Raw genomic sequence first — 20211 nt, forward strand, 5'->3', positions numbered from 1 at the left:
TGAGGACTGTGGCTGGCAGGGGAATGGGACCTCAGCCTTGCTGCTCCTGTTGTGAATTTGCTGCCCCTGCCCAGGGCTCCTGGGCCCACAGGGACCATTGAGAAACCTGGGCTGACTCTCAGGATAGTAACAGTGCCTTACACAGACCTTGAACGTGGAAGGCAGATGGGACAAGCTAGAAAGAGCCTTAGACTTAGAGCCAGATACCAGGGCTAGAGGCCCTGTGGCACCTGTGCAGGTCACATAACCTCTGGCCTTTGAACCTGCCTGTTCCAGGGGGGTCTAAAGGGTCACATGAAATGACCTCTGTGAAGAGCTCTGCAAACAGTGAAGTGCTCTGCAAACCCGACAGGGCATTATCAGTCCTCCTCACAGCTGTCTCACTCACCCCACACAACCTAATGAGTACCAGTGTTCCCATCTGATGAATGAGAAAGTAAGGCTCAGAGGGGTTAAATGACTAGCCTTGGTCAGCCTACCAGTGAGCGGCAAGGCCACCTACTTTCAGGCTTGCCTGAGACCTGCAGAGTCCAGCAGGACCCATTGTAACATCCGCCACTTCTGGCCACTCATCCACTTGGGAAAACTCTTTCCTCTGACAGCCTGGGCTTCAGACTTACAGCCGAGGCCTGGACTCCGAGGCGGTGCTGTCTGGATGCGTGAGGTGTGGCCCAAGCGCTGGGCTCACGGCGATAAGCTTCAGGCCGAGCTTCCAGGGGAAGCAGCTACTCACTTCCGCAGTCCACGAGTTCAAGACAAACAAGGCCTCCAGGAGCCTCAGCAGGCTTCAAGGCCAAAACAGTTCTTTTATTTAAAAGGGAAGGAAGAAGGAGGTGATTTCTCTGCTCCAGAACTTGGCAAGAGACTCCGCAGCTGACCAGTCCCACTTGCAGGGACCGCCTCTGTGCCAAGGCTGGGTGATGGCATGGCTTCCTTCCTGTGCTAATGGAGGCTCCAGGCACATGGGAGATGCTATGAACTGATAACTGTATCAGGAAAAAACTCCTTATGCAAATCAAAGCCCAGAAGTTAAATGGGTGGTGGCATTTAGGTTTCTTAGCAAGCAGGCCTGTGCTGGAAAATGAGGAGTGCACCGTTTCCAGTCTCCTCCACTGTGGAGATACCCACTTTGCAGGGCCCGCTAAACATCTGTTGTGGAGGCAGGCAGGCGGGCTACCTACCTGCCCTGCAGAGCAGAAACCAAGAAGCGAAGGAACGGCAGGGCTCCCACTACCCACAAGTTGGCTGGCCGAGCCCACCTTGCGTCCCACCAGAGCTCTGCCCGAGCCTTCCACCTGGGACCTCCTCCTGCTTCCTGGGTCCAGACATAGCCAGCCTGGGACACAGAGAGGCCTGAGAGAGCCCTGGGCTCAAATCACACCCTCCCCACCTCCCAGCCAAGTGCAGTGTGCCAAACTGGGGACCGCAATGCCTGCACCTCACCAGGTAGTTGCAACATTACATTCCTAGCTCATAAAAAAACCCCGCCAGATTTGGAGTGCCTGTTCTGGGTTCAGATCCTGCCTCTGCAGCTCGCTGGCGATAAACGGAGATAGTCATATCCATAACACTCCAGCCCCTCACCCAGTGCTCTGGTTCCTGAGGCCTGCCCAGCCTCCCAACCTGCTAACTCTCAGAGTTGTTACCAAAGGTTACACGAGTGTCTGTCCGGTTCCTAGCAGGGGCTTGGCCCCTCGAGGTTACTGAGTAAATACGGCTGTGATTGGTTTTAGGAGTATCATCATTCCTTCCCTGGAAGTTTCTAAAATGGCAATCGCTGGTGCATCCCACCCTTCTTCCTGGCTTTACTTTTCTCCTCAGCACTTAGCACCAACTACCACATCATACATTTTACTTATTTCTCTGGTTTATTATCTGTTTTGTCAACTGCCGTATCCCTGTCACCTAGGACAGTGCCTGGAACATAGTAGGTACTCAGTAAACATGTGTGGATGAGTGATTGATCACCTGCTTCCACTCTGACACCTGGGCCTCAGCCCTGTGGATGGGATAAAATATGATGAGGGAAAAGATAGGAGAAAGATCCTGCCCTTTCCTGGCTCGCTGTCGGGAGGGACCTGCCCGGCCCGGGCTTTTCTTGCTCCCATCCAGTTCAATCCAATTAGAACTTCATAAGCTGTTGCTGCATGCAAGGTACCTGCTAGGTCACCACCAAACCTCTGCAGGTGGGAGAGGGCTCCTCTCTTCCCTAAGCCTAGCAAAGATTTAGCTCAAACCTCCCCTGGCCCAGAGACCTGGGTCATCTACCTCCAGTCTTACTCTTGGCCATGAGAATCCTCCTTTGCTTCAACAAGATACTGGATGCATAAGTGTTTTGCAAACGCTAAAGGGCTTGGCCTTTGATTTTGATGTTTGCTGGTGCCCCTGGGCTGGCCTGGCAGAGCACCCCAGAACCCCAAGTCTCATGGTGGTGGGAACTGTCTCTGACACAGCTCACAGTCCCAGGGCTCAAGGCTCAGACCCAACTGAGTTCTGATCTGCCTGGACATCTACCCAGGGTCCAGTGTCATGGTAAGGCACAGAGGAAACAAAGCTGTATGTGCCACCGGGGCCCGCTGAGATGTCTGTCCCATCACAGAGGAGACAATACAGCAGGCACTGGTTTCCTTGCTGCTGAGGTGCCAACACTAATGCTCTTTAGGTTAAAAAAAATTTTTTTTTTTGAGACGGAGTTGTCTTGCTCTGCCATGCAGGCTGGAGTGCAGTGGCGCGATCTCACCTCCCTGCAACCTCCGCCTCCTGGGTTCAAGCGGTCCTCCTGCCTCAGCCTCCCAAGTCGCTCAGATTACAAGCGTGTGCCACCAGGTCTAGCTATTTTTACAATATTTTTAGTAGAGATGGGGTTTCGCCATGTTGGCCAGGCTGGTCTCGCATCCCTGACCTCAAGCGGCCCACCTGCCTCAGCCTCTCAAAGTGCTGGGATTATAGGCATGAGCCACCGCACCTGGCCCCCTTTAGGTTAAAATTTAAACTCAGAAAAACAAACGAACAAACAAACAAAACCAGGAAGGGGTGGGCACAATTCTGGCTAACCTGGAGCTCGGGGAAAGTGGGACAGGGTTGGCAGGGTCAGTGTCAGAGAGGTGTGGAGCAGGGTGCACACAGCACCGACAGATGGTACCTGCCCAGTGACTGCCCTGCAAACACTGGCACGCAGTCTGTAATGAGTCAGACTGGACTCCTAGGGGCTGGGTCCATGCCCAGCAACCTGCAAAGGCAGAATCTGTGGAATGGATTAAAAACATGTTTTTATCCAAATAAAACCGGGGATGATTTTAAGCAATCAAAGTGCTCCTGTAAAATATGTGGCAGGTCTCTGCTCCTGAGACCCTCCCGTGTTTTGGGATGAAGGTCGGCCATGGCACCCCCTCATTCCCATGCTGGGCTTGGTTTGCGTATTATCCTCCCCAGTGGATATGAGGTTGTGAGGCCTCAAAATAGCAACCTGGGAATATTTACCTCTGTATCACCAGCTCAAAAGAATAATCACCTTTAATAATGGCAATCGTAAAAAGTCGATTCTCAAGTACCTGGTTCGTGCCCAGCAATGAGTATGCTTTAAGTGTCAAGATTCAATTAATCCTCACAATCATGCCAGATGGCGGGTACTATTATTATGCCCATTTTACAGATGAGGAAACTGAGGCAGGATAGCTATTAATAAGTGACTTGCTCACATGGTCAATGAGTGCTTAAAGCGGGATCTGAACCCCTCTGTCTAATGCTAGGGGTGGAGCAAGATCCCATAAAAAAGGGCAAGGCCAGAAGCACCTCTGACCCCAGACTTGGTTTCCCCAGAGGCTGACTTCGATGAGACACCATCTCATCTCCTTGAAGACGGCAAACAAAATGACCAAACTCTGGCTACATGCCTGGCCCTGTGCCAGGAGATTTACACACAATGCTGAGAGCCGCGCCCACAGACTCTGGAATATTCTTTCTCCAGATTCTTTCACTCTGCAATGGTATCTGCACAGTACCAGCCTCTTCTGCACAGCGGGTGCCCTCGGATCTAGGAAGCTGGCTGGTATAAGATGGACCAATAATTTAGTGGCCACCAAGGAAGGAAGAACACTGCCAACTGTGACGGGGAAGGCACTGGTTTCAGACGTGCTAAAATGCAAAAAGTGCACACTTTAGAGTTTATGAAATACAGGACGTTCTCATCCAGACAGCACCGTGAGGTTGGCCGGTCTGATATTATCCTCTTCACCCTGATTGTGCACGAGGCTCCAGGTATGTTCACCTCGCTTTGTCTTTGACCTAGGTACGCCCAGAACCTTCCACAGTGCCTAGAACAGGAGACACTCAGAGGAAATGTCCTCTAAGACCAGGAGAAGGAAGGAGCAAAGCAGGACTGGTTTTATGCTTCCCTCAGCAGAGGCCAGGACCTACGCAACCTGCAGCCCCTGGAGCTGAACAGGTTTGTGTATGTGGGCAGGGGACACTGTGAGTGACACCTGGGGGCAGAGGCTGAACCCAGGTCTCTACCTAAGGGAGTGATACAGCAGGCAGGTGCATTTTACAGCACACCTGGGGAAGAGTCTCCAACTGCAGGGAATGGGGGTAAGAGGTTTCATGGTGATCCTGAGCTGAGAGACAAGGAATGGGTGAGCTGATGACCTGAAGGCAATGCCCGTCCCCCACCCCTTTTTCCAAGCTCCCTTTCATGCTAGAATGTGAACATAAGGAACATTGCCTGAAAAACAATCACAGGGGTGCTATCCCATGGGAGGGGGCCCTCACTTGGCCAAACCCAGTGGGCAAAATAGAATTTTTATTGTTCTGTTGGTTGATCTCTGCTTTATTTTTAAAAAACAGCTTTACTGAGATAGCATTGGTATGGGATAACCTGCCTGTAATTTGAAATGCCTAATGAGCCAAGCTTTGATGTATGTAGACACCCCGAGACCATCACCACAATCAAGATAATGAATCTATTCATGGTCCCCAAAGGGATGAGTGGATTTTGACCTACAGTCTCGAACACAAGTTACCAGAGCCACTGCCAATTGGAGCAACAGAGATGAAAACAGCTAAGCGGAACCCACTGCCTACCGGATCCACGCACTGCGTTTTTGCATTTTACACGCATTATCCCACCTGGAAAGCTCTAGGCGGGGTGCTCACATCCACGACGTTATCCCCAAGGCATAAGGTTGTGAGGCTAACGAGTGCCACATAACCCAAGTCCAAATCCCAGCTCTGCCGCTTCCCAGATGTGGGGCCTTGAGTGCCTTCCTTTACCTGTCTGTGCCCTTCTGTTGCCTGAAGATAAAAAAAATACCTTCAATTGTGTGTGTGTGTGTGTGTGTGTGTGTTCATTCTTATTTTATTTTATTTTTTGAGACGGAGTCTCTCTGTGTCACCCAGGCTGGAGTGCAGTGGCGCCATCTTGGCTCACGGCAACCTCCGCTTCCCAAGTTCAATTGATTCTCCTGTCTCTCAGCCTCCTGAGTAGCTGGGACTACAAGCATGCGCCACCACACCAGGCTAATTTTTGTGTTTTCAGTAGAGACGGGGTTTCACTGATTTGGGTAGGCTGGTCTCGAACTCCTGACCTCAAGTGATCCGCCCGCCTTGGCCTCCCAAAGTGCTAGGATTACGGGTATGAGCCACCGTGCCTGGCCATGTGTGTGTTTTTTTGGTGAGGATTAAAAGATTTAATATTCATCTAGAAGACTCAGGACAGTACTTAGCATGATGACAATGATGATGATGGTGATGACGCTGGTTTTTCTGAATGAGGAAACTTAGGTTCCGGGAAACTAAGTGACTTACCCAAGGTCATTCAGAGAGTCACTGGCCAAGCTAGGCTTGGAACTCGGGCAGTCTGATTCCAAGTTGGTGCTGTTAACCCCAATGCTGTTCTCTCTATGGCACAAAAAACTCAGGGTGCAACGCAGCTATGTGTCCTCACCTCTGGGGCTGCAGACCCACTGACTCTTGGCCCAGTCAAGGAGTCAACAGTGTCAGCAGCCTGTATCCCCAGATTTCTCTCTGTAAACTCAACCAATTGCTCCTGGTCTGATTCCCCTTTGACATTCTGTGTCCTCCACAAGGAATACCAGTGAATTTTGGCTAGGGCCAGCCTCAGCTGGGAGAAAGAACAGCCCCTGTGACTGTCAAATAAATAAGATTTTGCTTCTGTGGGGCCAAGTGGGACACTGCCAGAAGAATCCACTTCCCACCCTAAGTCACCCACACGTGGAACAGAGAGTGATCCTCACGAACCTTCTGAACAATGATTAACATTGTGGGAACACACGGCCTCTTGGTGAGGTTGACCCCACAGGCGGGGAGCACTCCAGCAGTTGAAGAAGGCATGTGTGCAAGCTCAGGGTGGAGAGAAGTTGGCCCAGCTGACCAAACAAGGGTGGCTTCATTCATGGAGCAGTGCCCGGTGCCAGGCTCTGTGGAAAGTGCCCTGTGTGCACTGCTGACAGTCCAGGGAGTAGGGGCTGCTGCTCTTCCCTTATAAGGATGAGGATGAGGAAACTAAGGCCTGGAGGCACCAGCAACATTGCAAAACTTTTTTTTTTTTTTGAGACAGATTCTTGCTCTGTCGCCCAGGTTGAAGTGTAGTGGTGCAATCTGGGCTCACCTGCAACCTCCATCTCCCGGGTTCAAGAGATTCTCATGACTCAGCCTCCCAAGTAGCTGGGATTACAGGTGTGAGTCACCAGGCCCAGCTAATTTTTTTTTTTTTTTTTGTATTTTTAGTGGAGACGGGGTTTCGCCATGTTGGCCAGGCTGGTCTGAAACTCCTGACTTCAAGTGATCCGCCCGCCTCAGCCTCCCAAAGTGCTGGGATTACAGGCATGGCCACTGCGCCCAGCCATGTTGCAGAACTTTACCTGCAACTGCACCACCACCTTTGCTGGGTTTGGGGAAGCTGGGATTTTTATTTATTTTTTAGAGACAAGGTCTCCATCTGTCACCCAGGCTCGAGCGCAGTGGCACCACCATGGCTCACTGCAGTCTTGAACTCCTGGACTCAACTCCTGCCTCGGCCTCCTAAGTAGCTGGGATCACAGGTGGACACTACCACACCTGGATAATGTTTAAATGTCTTTAGAGATAGGGTCTTGCTATGTTGCCCAGGCTGGTCTTGAACTTTTGGGCTCAAGTGATCCTCCCGCCTTGGCCTCCCAAAGTGTTGGAATTACAGGCATGAGCCACTGCACCTGGCCAAAGCTGGAATTTGAATTCAGGTTTCCTAATGTTGATCCAAACATACAAGCACTGAGCCAGGCACACCCCCTCTTTCCCTGCCTTTTTCGGCAGAGAAGCAAACAATATACACGGCTGAGTATTTTTGTGCTTATTCCATGCCAGGGGCTGGGCTAGGTCCTTCCTATCCTCAAAAATTCTTCCCAACAGTTCTAGGAGGAATGGACCTTGCTTTCTGGAGGGATTACTGGAGGTTCAGAGGGGTACAGTGGCCAGGCAGCGTTTGGCCACAGGTTGGAGTGGCTCTCTCACGACACCCTCTGTACCCCCCGAGGTGCCTCCGCACCCCTACCTTGAATGAGGTGCTCCAAGGAGGGACAGAGGCACTGGCTTGTGCATTAGAATCCTATTGCTGCTGTAACAAATTACCACAAACTTTGCGGCTTAAAACAACACTGATGTATTATTTTATAGTTTTAAGGATCAGAAGTCCACATTAGGTTTCACTGGGTCAAAATCAGGGTGTTGGCAGGGCCAGGCTCCCACCGGAGGCTGTAGGGGAGAATTTGTTTCCTTGCCTTTTCCAGCCGTTAGAAGCTGCCTGCATCCCATGGCGGGTGGCCCTGTCCTCCAGCCTGAAAGTCAGCAACAGGGCACCTTCAGATCTCCCTGACTCGGACCTTTCTCCAGCCGCACATCTCCTTCCCTCTCTCTAACCTGGCGGCCTCCTTCTGTAAGTACCCCGCGATTACCCGGGGCCCACGCACATCTCCTTCCCTCTCTCTGACCTGGCGGCCTCCCTCTGTAAGTACCCCGCGATTACCCAGCGCCCACCCAGACAATGCGGATCATCCTCCCATCTCAAGATCCTCCGTCACACCTGCAAAGTCCCTTTTACCATACAATATATCCACGGGTTCCAGGGATTATAACGTGGACATCTTGAAGCGGGGGGCATTATTTAGCCAACCACAGGCTGATACTGTTGCGCCCATCCCACCGGCCCCTGGCCTGGGGTCAAGACCAGCAGGCGGGAAGAAGTCAAGCCGGACAGGGCAGACTGAGGGTGTCCTGCATTCAAATGAAGCAAAGATGTGGAGGTGGGGAGGCCCAGGGCAGAGTGCCCACTGCCTCTGGGTCCAGGCCTGGACTGAGTTGGGGTTACATCCATAGGCGCATTCCTCGAAGAGCAGAATTACTTTTAAGTTCTAAAAATTCCAGCCTGTTGCTAAACAAACACCAGGGTTCTTGTGAAATAAAGCAACAACATGAAAGGCCTGGCAAGGGGTGCCTGGAGATTCTGATCTGCAAGTGGATCAGGGCAGCTCCCTCCAAGGTAGCAGCCAAAGCCATTTCCGAAGTCCTCAAGGAACTCAAGGCCAGGTCAAGGTCTGGGTGGGGACCAGTGCCTGGGGCTGAAGACACTGGGTAGGAGGAAGCAAGGGAGAAAAGGAATGAAGGAGCCTTGTGAGCACCTTGGAGGCGGGGCCTCCCATGCTATCCTGGCTTTATCCTCCAGAAAACCCTGCAAAGGAAGCATTAGCATGGCCATCATCCCATGGGAAAGTGAAGGCTCGGGGAGGTGAAATCACCGCGCTAAAGTTACATAGCAGTAAGACCTGGGATTCCAACCAATCCACCTGACTCCGAGACCAGTGTCCTTTCTATTTCACCAGCCAAACTGCAACCAGGCTCAACACACAAATATAGAGACAAGGTCTCCATCAGTCACCCAGGCTGGAGCACAGCAGCAGCACCATGGCTCACTGCAGTCTCAAACTCCTGGGCTCAAGTGATTCTCCTGCCTCGGCATCCTAAGTAGCTGGGATCACAGGTGGACACTACCACACCTGGATAATGTTTAAATTAATGACAAATACCTGGTGACTGTTGTTCCCAGTCAGACTGCAAGGTGGCTGGCAGTGCACGTCCTTGAGCCTGACAGCCTGTGTCTGAATCCAGGCTCTACCAAGCTGGGGGAACCTTCACCTCCCCATGCCTCAGTTTTCCCAGTCTAAAGTGGAGTTGGGCTGGGTGCGGTGGCCCACGCCTGTAATCCCAGCACGTGGGAGGTCGAGGCGGGTGGGCCACCCTGAGGTCAGGAGTTTGAGACCACCCTGAACAACATGGTGAAACCCTGAAATACAAAAATTAGCCGGGTGTGGTGAAGCACCCCTGTAATACCAGCTACTTGGGAGGCTGAGGCAGGAGAATCGCTTGAACATGGGAGGCAGAGGTTGCCGTGAGCTGAGATCGCGCCGCTGCACTCCAGCCTGGGCAGCAGAGTGAGACGCCATCTCAAAAAATAAAAAGATAAAAAATAAATGAAGTAGAGTCAATAAAAGCACCTCCATGCTAGGGTGCTATGAGGGTAAATGAGTTAACTCAGGTAGAGTGTTTGGGCTACAACAGTGCTACACCCAGAGGAACCCCATAAGGTCCAATCCCCGAAAGTCTCCCCGACATACACACACGGCCTCTCCTCTCTGTCTCAGGTGGGCTTTCTCTGGCTGTCTTTGACAGCAACATCCTTACCTATATTTGAGTTGATGCAGACAGAAGAATCAGAGGCCTCAGCTCCCATTTTGCAGCTAATTCCCAAACCTTCACACAGGCTAATCTTTGGAGCATCTTTTAGCCACAAAACCATGAAAACCATTAGGGAATCAGTGAAGTAACAGCAGGGGAGCACCCCCACCCACCCGGCTCGTGCCGGCTGAGAAGCTTCTGGGGTAGTTTCCATCCACTGGAGAGTGTCCGAGGCCTGCCCTGCTACTGGGCACAGACCCACCATTTCGACTTCCTGCCTGCCTCATGTCAAAACCAAACACGCCTAAAACCAGGCTCAATAAGGACAGTGACTCGCTGAGTGCTTAGCCTGTCCGGGTCCTCTGTCCCAAGTTCCTCACATACATGAGCTGGAAAGTTCGACATCCATTTCACAGATGGAAGATGGAACTGAGAGAGGTTAAGCAACTTGCCCAAAGCCATACAGCAACTAAGTGGTGGAGCTGGGATCTGATCATGCCTGCCTGATGCTGTTGTTCTGCGAGGCCCCACTGGACCCCAGGTGCCCAGGTCCTGATCAGCCATGAGGCTCTGAACCCTGCTGCCAACTCCCAGCCCAGCCCCTGCTCCTCCACCCTCAGGGGGCTGTCCACTTCCCCACACATGCTTTCCGCATGGATTTACTGAGAATCCACGTTGTTCTGGGTGTGTGAGGCTGCTGGGGATACATCAGACACAGTCTCCCTGTTCTCCCGGAGCCGAGAGCCAATAAACAGGAACTTAAGTAAAGAAATCAGAAAGGCTGGGCACGGTGGCTCACGCCTGTAATCCCAGCACTTTGGGAGGCCGAGGCAGGTGGATCACCTGAGGTCGGGAGTTCGAGACCAGCCTGACCAACATGGAGAAACCCTGACTCTACTAAAAATACAAAATTAGCTGGGAGTGGTGATGCATGTCTGTAATCCCAGCTACTCAGGAGGCTGAGGCAGGAGAATCGCTTGAACCCAGGAGGCAGAGGTTTTGGTGAGCCGAGATCACGCCATTGCACTCCAGCCTGGGCAACAAGAGCGAAACTTTGTCTCAAAAAAAAAAAAAAAAAAGAGAAGAAAAGAAAAGAAAAAAGAAAAGAAAAGAGAGTCTGTGAAATGTACAATAAAACTGAGACTCGCTGGAGGGGTGGGGATGCAGGGCAGATATTGGGAGGGAAAATTCAGGAAGGACCTCTCTGAGCAGGTGACATTTCAGCCAAGGCTGGGAAGGATGAGGAGGAGCCAGGAGCTCCAGGCATCAGGGAATGCTGGGAAAAAAACCACTCCAGGCCCAGGGATCTGCAAAGCACAAGGCGCCTGGGGGAACACATGGCCTCAGAGCATCTGAGGAACAGAAAAGGCAGTGTGACTAAGCTTCCTGGGGCGGTGAGTTCAGGCAGGGAGGTGGGTGCCAGGTCACGGGGCGCAGGCAAACGGCCCTCCCTCCCGGTGCCCCACGTGCAGACCCTGGGGCACTGGGGGCAGGGAGGCTCCGTGGTATGTCTTCCTGCAAGTGGCCTGTCTTTGAGAGGATCAGCCCTTTCTCCTGGGGACTGGGAGAGGCCGGCAGTGAGGGAAGAATGGCCCTCGGTCATGCATAGAGAATGTAGGGGACACAGGGCCTCTCACAGACCCAGATCCTGATCTTGTCAGATCTGCACACCCATGGGAGGGTGCTGGCGGCAGAAATGCATTGCCATAAGCCTTCTCCCCACTGCAGGCAGGTGTGGTCAGGGGACGTCCTTGGAGAACAAGGTGGGGGAATGTGGCAGCTTTCTCAGCATGGCGTCCATCCCCCCTGCATCCCCGGGGCACCCACTCTAGGCCGGGCCCTGTGTGCCGGGTCTGATGATATGGTGATGACTAAGTCATAGTCCCTGCCTCTGAGGCCCCCATGATGTGCCGAGACAGCCACACACCCAGTATGTTAAAATCCGGTGTCAGGACCCATGGAGAAGGGACTGAGGGAACAGAAAGGAAGGTGTGAGTCATTCTGCTTGCCGGTCTGAGTGGACGGAGACACATGGGAACAAGAAAGAGAAAGGCCGACCCAGTGACCCCTGTTCAAGATGCCAGGCACTGGGGATGGAGTGGGCGGGGCATGAGGAGCCAAGACCCAGAAGGCCCAGTGAGTTCTGCGGTGAGAAAAGAGCCTGGAAACTGACATGCACGCTCGGGTCTGCTGTGCAGGCTACGGAGCCTCTCCAGAGGCAGAAGGGGCTGGGGGCTATGGAGGGCCGCGGGCTGAGGACGGCACCAGGTGTCTTACAGGGCAGCCGCCCTTGGGTCCAGCTGACTGTTGACCCAGGTGGCCGGACCGGCTTATTTTCCAGGACAAGTTGGAAATCCACATTGTGAAAGTTTCCAACTTTTAAATGGTGGTAACAAATCTGAAAATGTTTAAAGCCCCATGCAGACTCAAGAAAACCTCTCCGTGGGTCACCAGTTTTACAGCCTAGAATAAATGAAGGTAAACATAAATTAGGCGAGGTACCCAAAGGCACCTGGGCTGGGCAGGAGAGGGCTTCCTTGAAAGGGGCGTTTTGGAAGAGTCCAGAGAAGAGTAAGTTGAGGAGCAGAGACAAACAAAAGCTCCCAGTGAGCCCCTGCAGATGCTGGAATCCGCAAGCTGTTACCAGCCTCTTATTTTTTTAAATTTATTTTATTTTATTTTATTTTTTTTTTGAGGTGGAGTCTCACTCTGTCGCCCAGGCTAGAGTGCAGTGGCACAATCTGGGCTCACTGCAACTTCTGCCTCCAGGGTTCAAGCAATTCTCCTGCCTCAGCCTCCCTAGTAGCTGGGATTATAGGTGTCCACCACCACCCCTGGCTAATTTTTGTATTTTTGGTAGAGACGGGGTTTCACCCTGTTGACCAGGCTGGTCTCGAACTCCTGACCTCAGGTGATCCACCGTGCCCAGTCTGTTACCAGTCTCTTTATGACAGCAAAGGGAAGGGGAGAAGCACAACCCAGGAAGATTGTCCCTGGAGCACCTGGTCTAAGAGAACCGGGATGTGGAGCAGCAGATGCCAGGCCAGGCTTGGCAGGGAACTCCATGAAAAGTCACGTGAGTTCACAGGTGGAACAGGATGGCCAGGGCCCAGCACTGGCATCACAGCAGGTATGTACCTGAAGGCACTGCCCAGAGCTCAGGCCTCGTTTTAAAGACACACACTCTTGTCTCTTCCAGCTCCCCTCTTCCTCCAGGGCAGCTGCCCTTCCCGAGGGGCCGGCCACCTTCCCAGCATGAAATGCACCAGGACCATGTCCCTCATGACTCAGCCTCCTCCTGCCAGTCAAGAACTGCCCTGCTGCTAAGCACTATAGCAGTGGTGGCCTTGGTGGCCCATGGCCTACTCCATGCTGGCTCTGAGGCATGGCAGAGTGGGCAAGAAGAGAGTGAGGGTGTCACTTCAGTGCTGGGGGCTACTTCTCTCCAGGGGAACTGGCTGAAGTGGCATCAGTCAATCCTCATGTTCTCCTTATCAGGCAGGTTTGATTATCCCCACTTTGCCGACGCATACACTGAGTCTCAGAGGGGCTGAGTCCCTGGCAAAAGGACCTGAAAATGCTACACACCAAAGTCAGGATTCGAAGCCAGAGAGCCTATTCTGCACTCCCCATGTGGCACTGCCTCTAAGATGCTGAGAGGAGGCCCAAGGAGAACAGATTAGTGACGGTCCACAGTCCAAGAGGAGGGAAAAGAGAAACAAGCGAAACTAAAAAGACTGTGCAGCCATATTGTCCAAAGTACAAAGGTGAGTATTCCTGGGGCGACCCGGAGTCGCGGAGAAATGCTAACCTGTGCTCCTCCGAGCCTGGAGGGGAAGATGGGTACACGCAGCTCCAGGAAACCCTGCTGTCTCAGATGGCAAAACAGAACCACGATGGCACTGGCACCTGCAACGGGGCCTCAGCAGATACCTGTTGAAGGCAGTGGTACAAAGTATGGCACAATGAGGGGCAAACTGCAGCTCTCAGCAAAGGTCATGTGTGGGAACCTCCCCCAAGAGTCCAGGCCGAGGGAGGTGGTCCTGCACGCAGTGGTACAAGTGTGCCCAGAGATGCCAGGGCTGAGAAGCCCCCAAGGGCTGTGGCCTGCAGCCAATCTTTCCTTGGTGCCTCCTCCATTCTCCCCATGGCCTGACCCAATTCAGAGGCCCTGCTGCCAGGGGCTCCCCTTCTGAGGATGGTTTGCAGAGGGGACCTGCTTCCATGGCCTGGGGGCCCAGGGATCAAAGCAGAGGACTATGAGACGCCCACCGTGTGCCCCAGCGGGAAAGGCGACCGACCATGCCTTAAGAACTCTACCTTGCACCTGGGAGGACACATTAAACCACAGACACACCCAGAAGTCCCCATAATCTCCCTTCCACCAGCCTGCATGGAGTGCCTGCCCTGTTCCCCACCCACCCAAATAAATCCTCCTCATCCTTCAAGCCCAGCTCCCATGCCACACACATCTGGGTCATTACGGCTCAAAGTTCTCTCCTCTGCCTCTGACCTTGGGAGATAATTACTTACATGTGGGCTTGTGACCTCTCTCTCATCAGACTCAACAAACACATCAAGAGCACCCAGGATGGGCGAAGTCCTGGGCTCAGAAGTGCCCAATACCTTTCCTCCTCCCTCAGGGTGAAGCCCCCAGGTCAGCAGGATCACGCACCTCCCAGAGAGTCGAGGCAGCAGCAGGGGTGGCGGGGGGAGTGGGGGGAGTGCAGGCCAAGGACACTGCTTGTTAGGGCTGGGACCAGGTCTCCAGACTCTTGGTAGAATTCTTTTCGCTAGGGGCAGACGCCACCTGAACTGATTTTATTAATTTATTTTTATTTTTTATTTTTTTGAGACGGAGTTTTGCTCTGGTTGCCCAGGCTGGAGTGCAATGGTGCAATCTTGGCTCATTGCAACCTCCGTCTCCTAGGTTCAAGTGATTCTCCTGCCTCAGCCTCCTGAGTAGCTGGGATTACAGCCTCCTGCCACCACACCCAGCTAATTTTTTGTATTTTTAGTAGAGACGGGGTTTCACCGTGTTGGTCAGGCTGGTCTCAAACTCCCGACCTCAGGTGATCCACCCACCTCGGCCTCCCAGAGTTCTGGGATTACAGGCATGAGCCACCGTGCCTGGCCTGATTTTTGTTTTTTAATTGCTTATGCAACCTTTGCTGGGTATACAAAGGCTCCCAGGCTGTGCATGATGGCTCACATCTGTAATCCTAGCACTTTGGGAGGTCGAGACGGGGAAATTGCTTGAGGCTAGGAGTTCGAGACCAGCCTGGCCAACATGGTGAAATCCTGTCTCTATTAAAAAAAAAAAAAAAAAAAAAAAAAAAATTGTGGTGAAATATACCTATCATAAAATTTACCATCTTAACCATTTTGGCTGGGTGCAGTGGCTCATTCCTATAATTCCAGCACTTTGGGAGGCTGAAGTGAGTGGATCGCTTGAGGCCAGGAGTTCAAGACCAGCCTGGCCAACATGATGAAACCCCATCTCTACTAAAAATACAAAAATTAGCTGGGCGTGTTGGTGGGGCGCCTATAATCCCAGCTACTTGGGAGGCTGAGGCAGGAGAATCACTTGAACCCAGGACGTGGAGGTTGCAGTGAGCTGAGATCGCGCTGCTGCACTCCAGCCTGGGCGATAGGGCTAGACTTCTCAACAACAACAAAAAAATAACACACAAAAAAATAAAGGCTCCCAGACAGGCATCTGGACATTCTACTCTTGAGGTGCCAAGGGGCTGTTCCTAAGACCAATTGTTTTTCAGTCCAAAGAGATGAGCCCACAGCGGTGGCCAATAGCCCTGGAGGAGGGCCCGCTGGGCTTTGCATCTCCGAAGGCTGCTCTTTCAATCTGGACCCCAGTTCCTCATCGGGTAACGGCCGGAACTGGCCCCTATTTGTCTCTGCATCTTTCCTCCTCACCCTCGGCCCAGGCTGGCAAAGTGCTCACACGGGGTGAGGGACCTGACCCTGGATGCTCCCTGGGCATCAGAGGTGTGTCCACCCTCCGCTGCAGGAGAACCGAATTCCTGGAGTACTCCTGTGTCCTTCCTTCAAGACGCTTCCCCGGCTTCTCCCCCAGGAGGTCATATGTTGAAAATGCTCCTCACACACTCACTGGTAGGGACGAGTGTGATTCTGGAGAAAAGAACCTCGTATGTGCTGGGCCTTTTGCTGGGGCCCTGGTAGTGGACAAGCCGCTCATGGTGCTTGTCCATGTGCAGGGCACTCACTGTCATGCTAGGCAGAGCCATCGGTGACCCAGGAGCAACGGAATGAAGTTAAAAGCCACAGGCATCAGGCAAAGAGAGGTGCATTCTGGAGGCCACAGTGATGGTGACAACCCCACCCCACAGTTCATCAGAGAAAGCACCGAGGGATAACCAGGCAAAAGGAGGCTGCTGCGTTTGGTTCGTAGATACTCCTCAAAGGGCTAGAACCTGTCATGTTCTGTCTCTCTCCAGAAGTTAGGGGTTTAGAGCATCAGTGGATCCTGGAGGAGATAAGACTAAGACACGTGGGACCAGGCTCTGGTGGTCTGGGGCTGGCCCCAGGGGGGAATCTGCTGCAGGCTGACCCCAGTGATGGCTTGCCAGAGCATCAGTCCCTGTGCTCCAATCCCCCTGGGGCCAGCCTGGCCTCTCCAGCCTTGGGCTCAGGTGCACCCGGGTCCCCCAAAGAAAAGGCCATGGGACCTGAAGATCATCCAAAAGCAGCAGCTAGAAGGTTCTGGGGGTGAGGCCATCGGGCATCTAGAGTGAGACTTCCTGAACCCACATTCCTCTGGCTCCTAGGAAGGACATGGAAGAGGCTAACAGCAGAGGATATTGTTCTGCCAGGGTCACCGTAACAAAGTCCCGTGCACTGGGTGGCTTGCAGCTCTGGAGGACAGGAGTCCAAGATCAAGGTGCCTCACGTGGGGTGAGGCACATGGTCTCTGCTGCAACGACTCTGCTGTTGCTCAAAAGCAGCCTCAGAAAATATGTAAAACAAATGTGCATGGCTGTGTTCCAATAAAACTTTATTTATAAAAACAGGCGGTAGGCTGGGTGCGGTGGCTCACACCCATCAACTCAACACTTTGGGAGGCCAAGGCGGGTGGATTGCTTGAGCCCAGGAGTTAAAGACTAGCCTGGGCAGCATGGGAAAACCTCATCCCTATACAAAATACAAAACATTAGCTGGGCATGGTGGTACATGCTTGTAGTTCTAGCTACTCGGGAGGCTGAGGTGGGAGAATCGCTTGAGCCTGGAGGTGGAGGTTGCAGTGAGCAGAGATCCCTCCACTGCACTCCAGCCTTGGTGACAGAGAGACCCTGTCTCACAAAAAAACAAAACATAACTAAAAGAACACGGTGGTGAGCCAGATTTGGTTCAAAGGCCAGCCATAGTTGGCTAATCCTTGCCCTAGGGGGACAACCTTGGACTTTGGAATGAGACAGGCTTGCCTCTGGATTAGCAGCTGTGTGGCTTTGAGTAGGTTACCGAACGTCTCTCGGCCTCAGGTTTTTCATTTGTGTGGCTGTGTGATAACACCTGTCACAGAGTGTCTGTATCAGACGAGACAGAGTGAGCCATCCTAGCCCACATCAGCTTCTGGTTAAACATCGATGCTTATCTCCTCTGTTCCAATGCAAAGCGCCTTCTGCAGCCAGCACCATTTGCTCTCATCTAACATGCAATGCTCGATTCTGATGAAGCTCAGCCTGTGGATTTCCAACCCACAGAGGCAAGCACCTACAGACCAGGTAGCAAAGGAGGAGGTGGATGGTCAGCACCCATGCGGCTCTTCCCGGGAGCCCACCATGCCGAGCACTTCACACGTATGATCTTAGTCAATCCCAGGCAGGTTCTACTACTACCCCCATACTGCAGATGAACCAGCTGAGTCACAGAGAGGCTGAGTAGCTCACCCAAGGTCCTGCAGATGCTGTGCACCACAGTCAGGATTTGAACTCAGAGCCCACAGTCTCAATCCCTCCAGTGTACTTTCTCCATCAATGACGACAGAAGGTCCAATGATGATGCAGACGAGTGTCAGTCCATTTTCATTTTTTTTGAAACGGAGTCTTGCTCTGTCGCCCAGGCTGGAGTGCAGTGGCACGATCTCGGCTCACTGTAACCTCCAGCTACCGGGTTCAAGCGATTCTCCTGCCTCAGCCTCCCAAGTAGCTGGGATTTCGGGCGTGTGCCACCACGCTCGGCTAATTTTTTGTATTTTTAGTAGAGACGGGATTTCACCATGTTTGGCCAGGCTGGCCTCGAACTCCTGACCTCAACGGATCCACCCACCTTGGCCTCCCAAAGTGCTCGGATTACAGGCATGAGCCACCATGCCCGGCCGCCATTTTCTAAAGTACAAAGATGACTGTTCCCAGGGTGACCCCAAGTCACCGAGAAATGCTAAACTGCTCCTCTGAGTTGGTCTGTGAAGGCAGGTGCATGAGGCTCCAGGAAAGCCTGCTGTCCCTGATGTCGAAACAGAACCATGATGGCACCAGCACCTAGATGGGGCCTCAGTAGATACCTGTTGAAGGCGGTGGTGCAAAGTGTGGCACAACGAGGGATAAACTGCAGCTACCAGACCAGGTCACGTGCGAGGACCTCCCCCAGGAGTCCAGGCCAAGGAAGGTGGTCTCACATGCAGTGGTAAGTGTGCCCAGAGCTGCCAGGGCTGAGAAGCCCCCGAGGGTCATGGCCTGTAGCCAGTTTTTGCTGGGTGCCCCTCTCCTCTCCATGACCTGACACAATCCAGTGGGCCCTGCAGCTGAGCTGCACATCTGACCATCTGACTGCCACCCAGGTCAAGGACCATCCTTGTAAACGGGGGGTGGAGGGGCATCAGCGGAGTGAGAGCCCCAATCCAAACAGATACTAATAAGAATAGGGATAATCAGAAGCACAGGTGGTTGGACTTACTTTTCAAGTCCAGTCAGCACCGTGTCCTGACTATTGGATGTACCCCGGGGTTACTGGCTTTTCTGGCATCAGGAAAATCAGAGCTGAGGAAAGCAATTCTGAGGGCAGCACGTCATTACCCTCAGCGCAGCCGCCCTGTTCTTTATCACGATTCCATCCAGCAGGGCTGGGCCGGGTGGAGCTGCCAGGCGGCCCTCATTCCTTAAGTGAGTCCTAGTCCTGCTCAGGCTGAGCCAGCAGGGTGGGGAGAGAAAACAGAGATGCCCCGGGGGACTCCATGTCTGCCTGAGAATGTGGCCAGCTGTCCGCAAGGGAGGGGAGCATTCTGTGACGGAGGAAGCCCGGGCAGGAGGAAGAGATGGGGCTGATGGCGCAGACAGGGCTGGGGTAGGGGCCTGAGACCAAATGTGAGGAGGAAGCAGGCCCTGCCTGCAGCCCCTTCCTCCTTTCAAGGGAGAGCCTCACTCTTGTCTTTACATTCCTCCTTTCTTGGCTCGGGACTTCCTGCTCACTGCTGGTTTCCCTGCTTCCACTCTGCACCCCAGGCCAGCTTCCAAAGCCCCAGTTTGATCCCATCACTCCCTGTCTAAAGCCCACAGTGGCTCCCTAGTACCCTCAGGCTGGAGCTGGCCCCACTCGCACCAGGGGCTCAAGCCCATCTCCTCCTATTTTCTCCTCTCTTCTGTATCCATCTAACCTGCCAGCATGTCCTGTGGCTTCTGCATGATGAGCGTCTATCATGTCTTGCTAGAACAGCCTGGGCCCTGCATCCCTACACCCCCGATCTATTCTCAACGCAGCAGCTAGAGGACTGCTTCAAAATAAAATCCGACCAAGTGGCTTCCCTGCGCCCTTCCATGTGGATCGCAGAATCCAATCTCCTTACCCGGGACTGCAGAGCCCCGCACGAAAGTGCCCCTCCCCCCCATCTCCTGCTCCCTCTCCATCCTCCACTCTCCGCTACAATGGCTTCCGGGTCCCCAACACACGCAAAGCTCATTCCTGTGCTCAGCCTGGAAGCTTCTCCCTGCCTGGAAGCTTCCTCCCCCGAGTTCCAGGTGCCTCCTTCCCATCAGTATTGGATAAAAGGCTCCTGTTCCAGAGAGAACTTCTTCTTTTTTTTTTTTTTTTTTTGAGATGGAGTCTTGCCCTGTCACCTAGGCTGGAGTGCAGTGGCACAATCTCGGTTCACTGCAACCTCCACCTCCCAGGTTCAAGCCATTCTCCTGCCTCAGCCTCCCGAGTAGCTGGGATTACAGGTGCTCGCCACCACGCTCGGCTAATTTTTAGTAGCTTTAGTAGAGATGGGGTTTCACCATGTTGGCCAGGCTGGTCTCGAACTCCTGACCTCGTGATCTGCCCGCCTCGACCTCCCAAAGTGCTGGGATTACAGGTGTGAGCCGCCGCGCCCGGCCCGGAGAGAACTTCTTTGGCAATCGTATGCAAAGGAGCCCTGCACTCTCTTTTGTGCTTCCTCATTTGAATCCTTCATAGCATGTACTACCATCTCATCTTTCTACTGTCTATTCACCTATTTATTCCTTGCTTCTCCTCTAT

The 20211-nt window shown here is 53.1% G+C and overlaps 1 protein-coding gene and 1 long non-coding RNA gene across 8 annotated transcripts in view; one reads left to right on the forward strand and one right to left on the reverse strand.

The window, feature by feature from the left end:
* LOC105473204 (kazrin, periplakin interacting protein) overlaps positions 1-20211 on the reverse strand; it is a 1227585-nt gene that overhangs the window by 109417 nt on the left and 1097957 nt on the right. The gene's annotated exons all lie outside the window — the stretch shown is intronic.
* LOC139364329 (uncharacterized) lies at positions 3997-5342 on the forward strand. Its single transcript, XR_011625986.1, has 3 exons — positions 3997-4205; positions 4289-4444; positions 4843-5342. It is a non-coding gene; the product is annotated as an uncharacterized lncRNA (long non-coding RNA).

The sequence above is a fragment of the Macaca nemestrina genome, chromosome 1, assembly GCF_043159975.1.
Source record: "Macaca nemestrina isolate mMacNem1 chromosome 1, mMacNem.hap1, whole genome shotgun sequence".
NCBI lineage: Eukaryota > Metazoa > Chordata > Mammalia > Primates > Cercopithecidae > Macaca > Macaca nemestrina.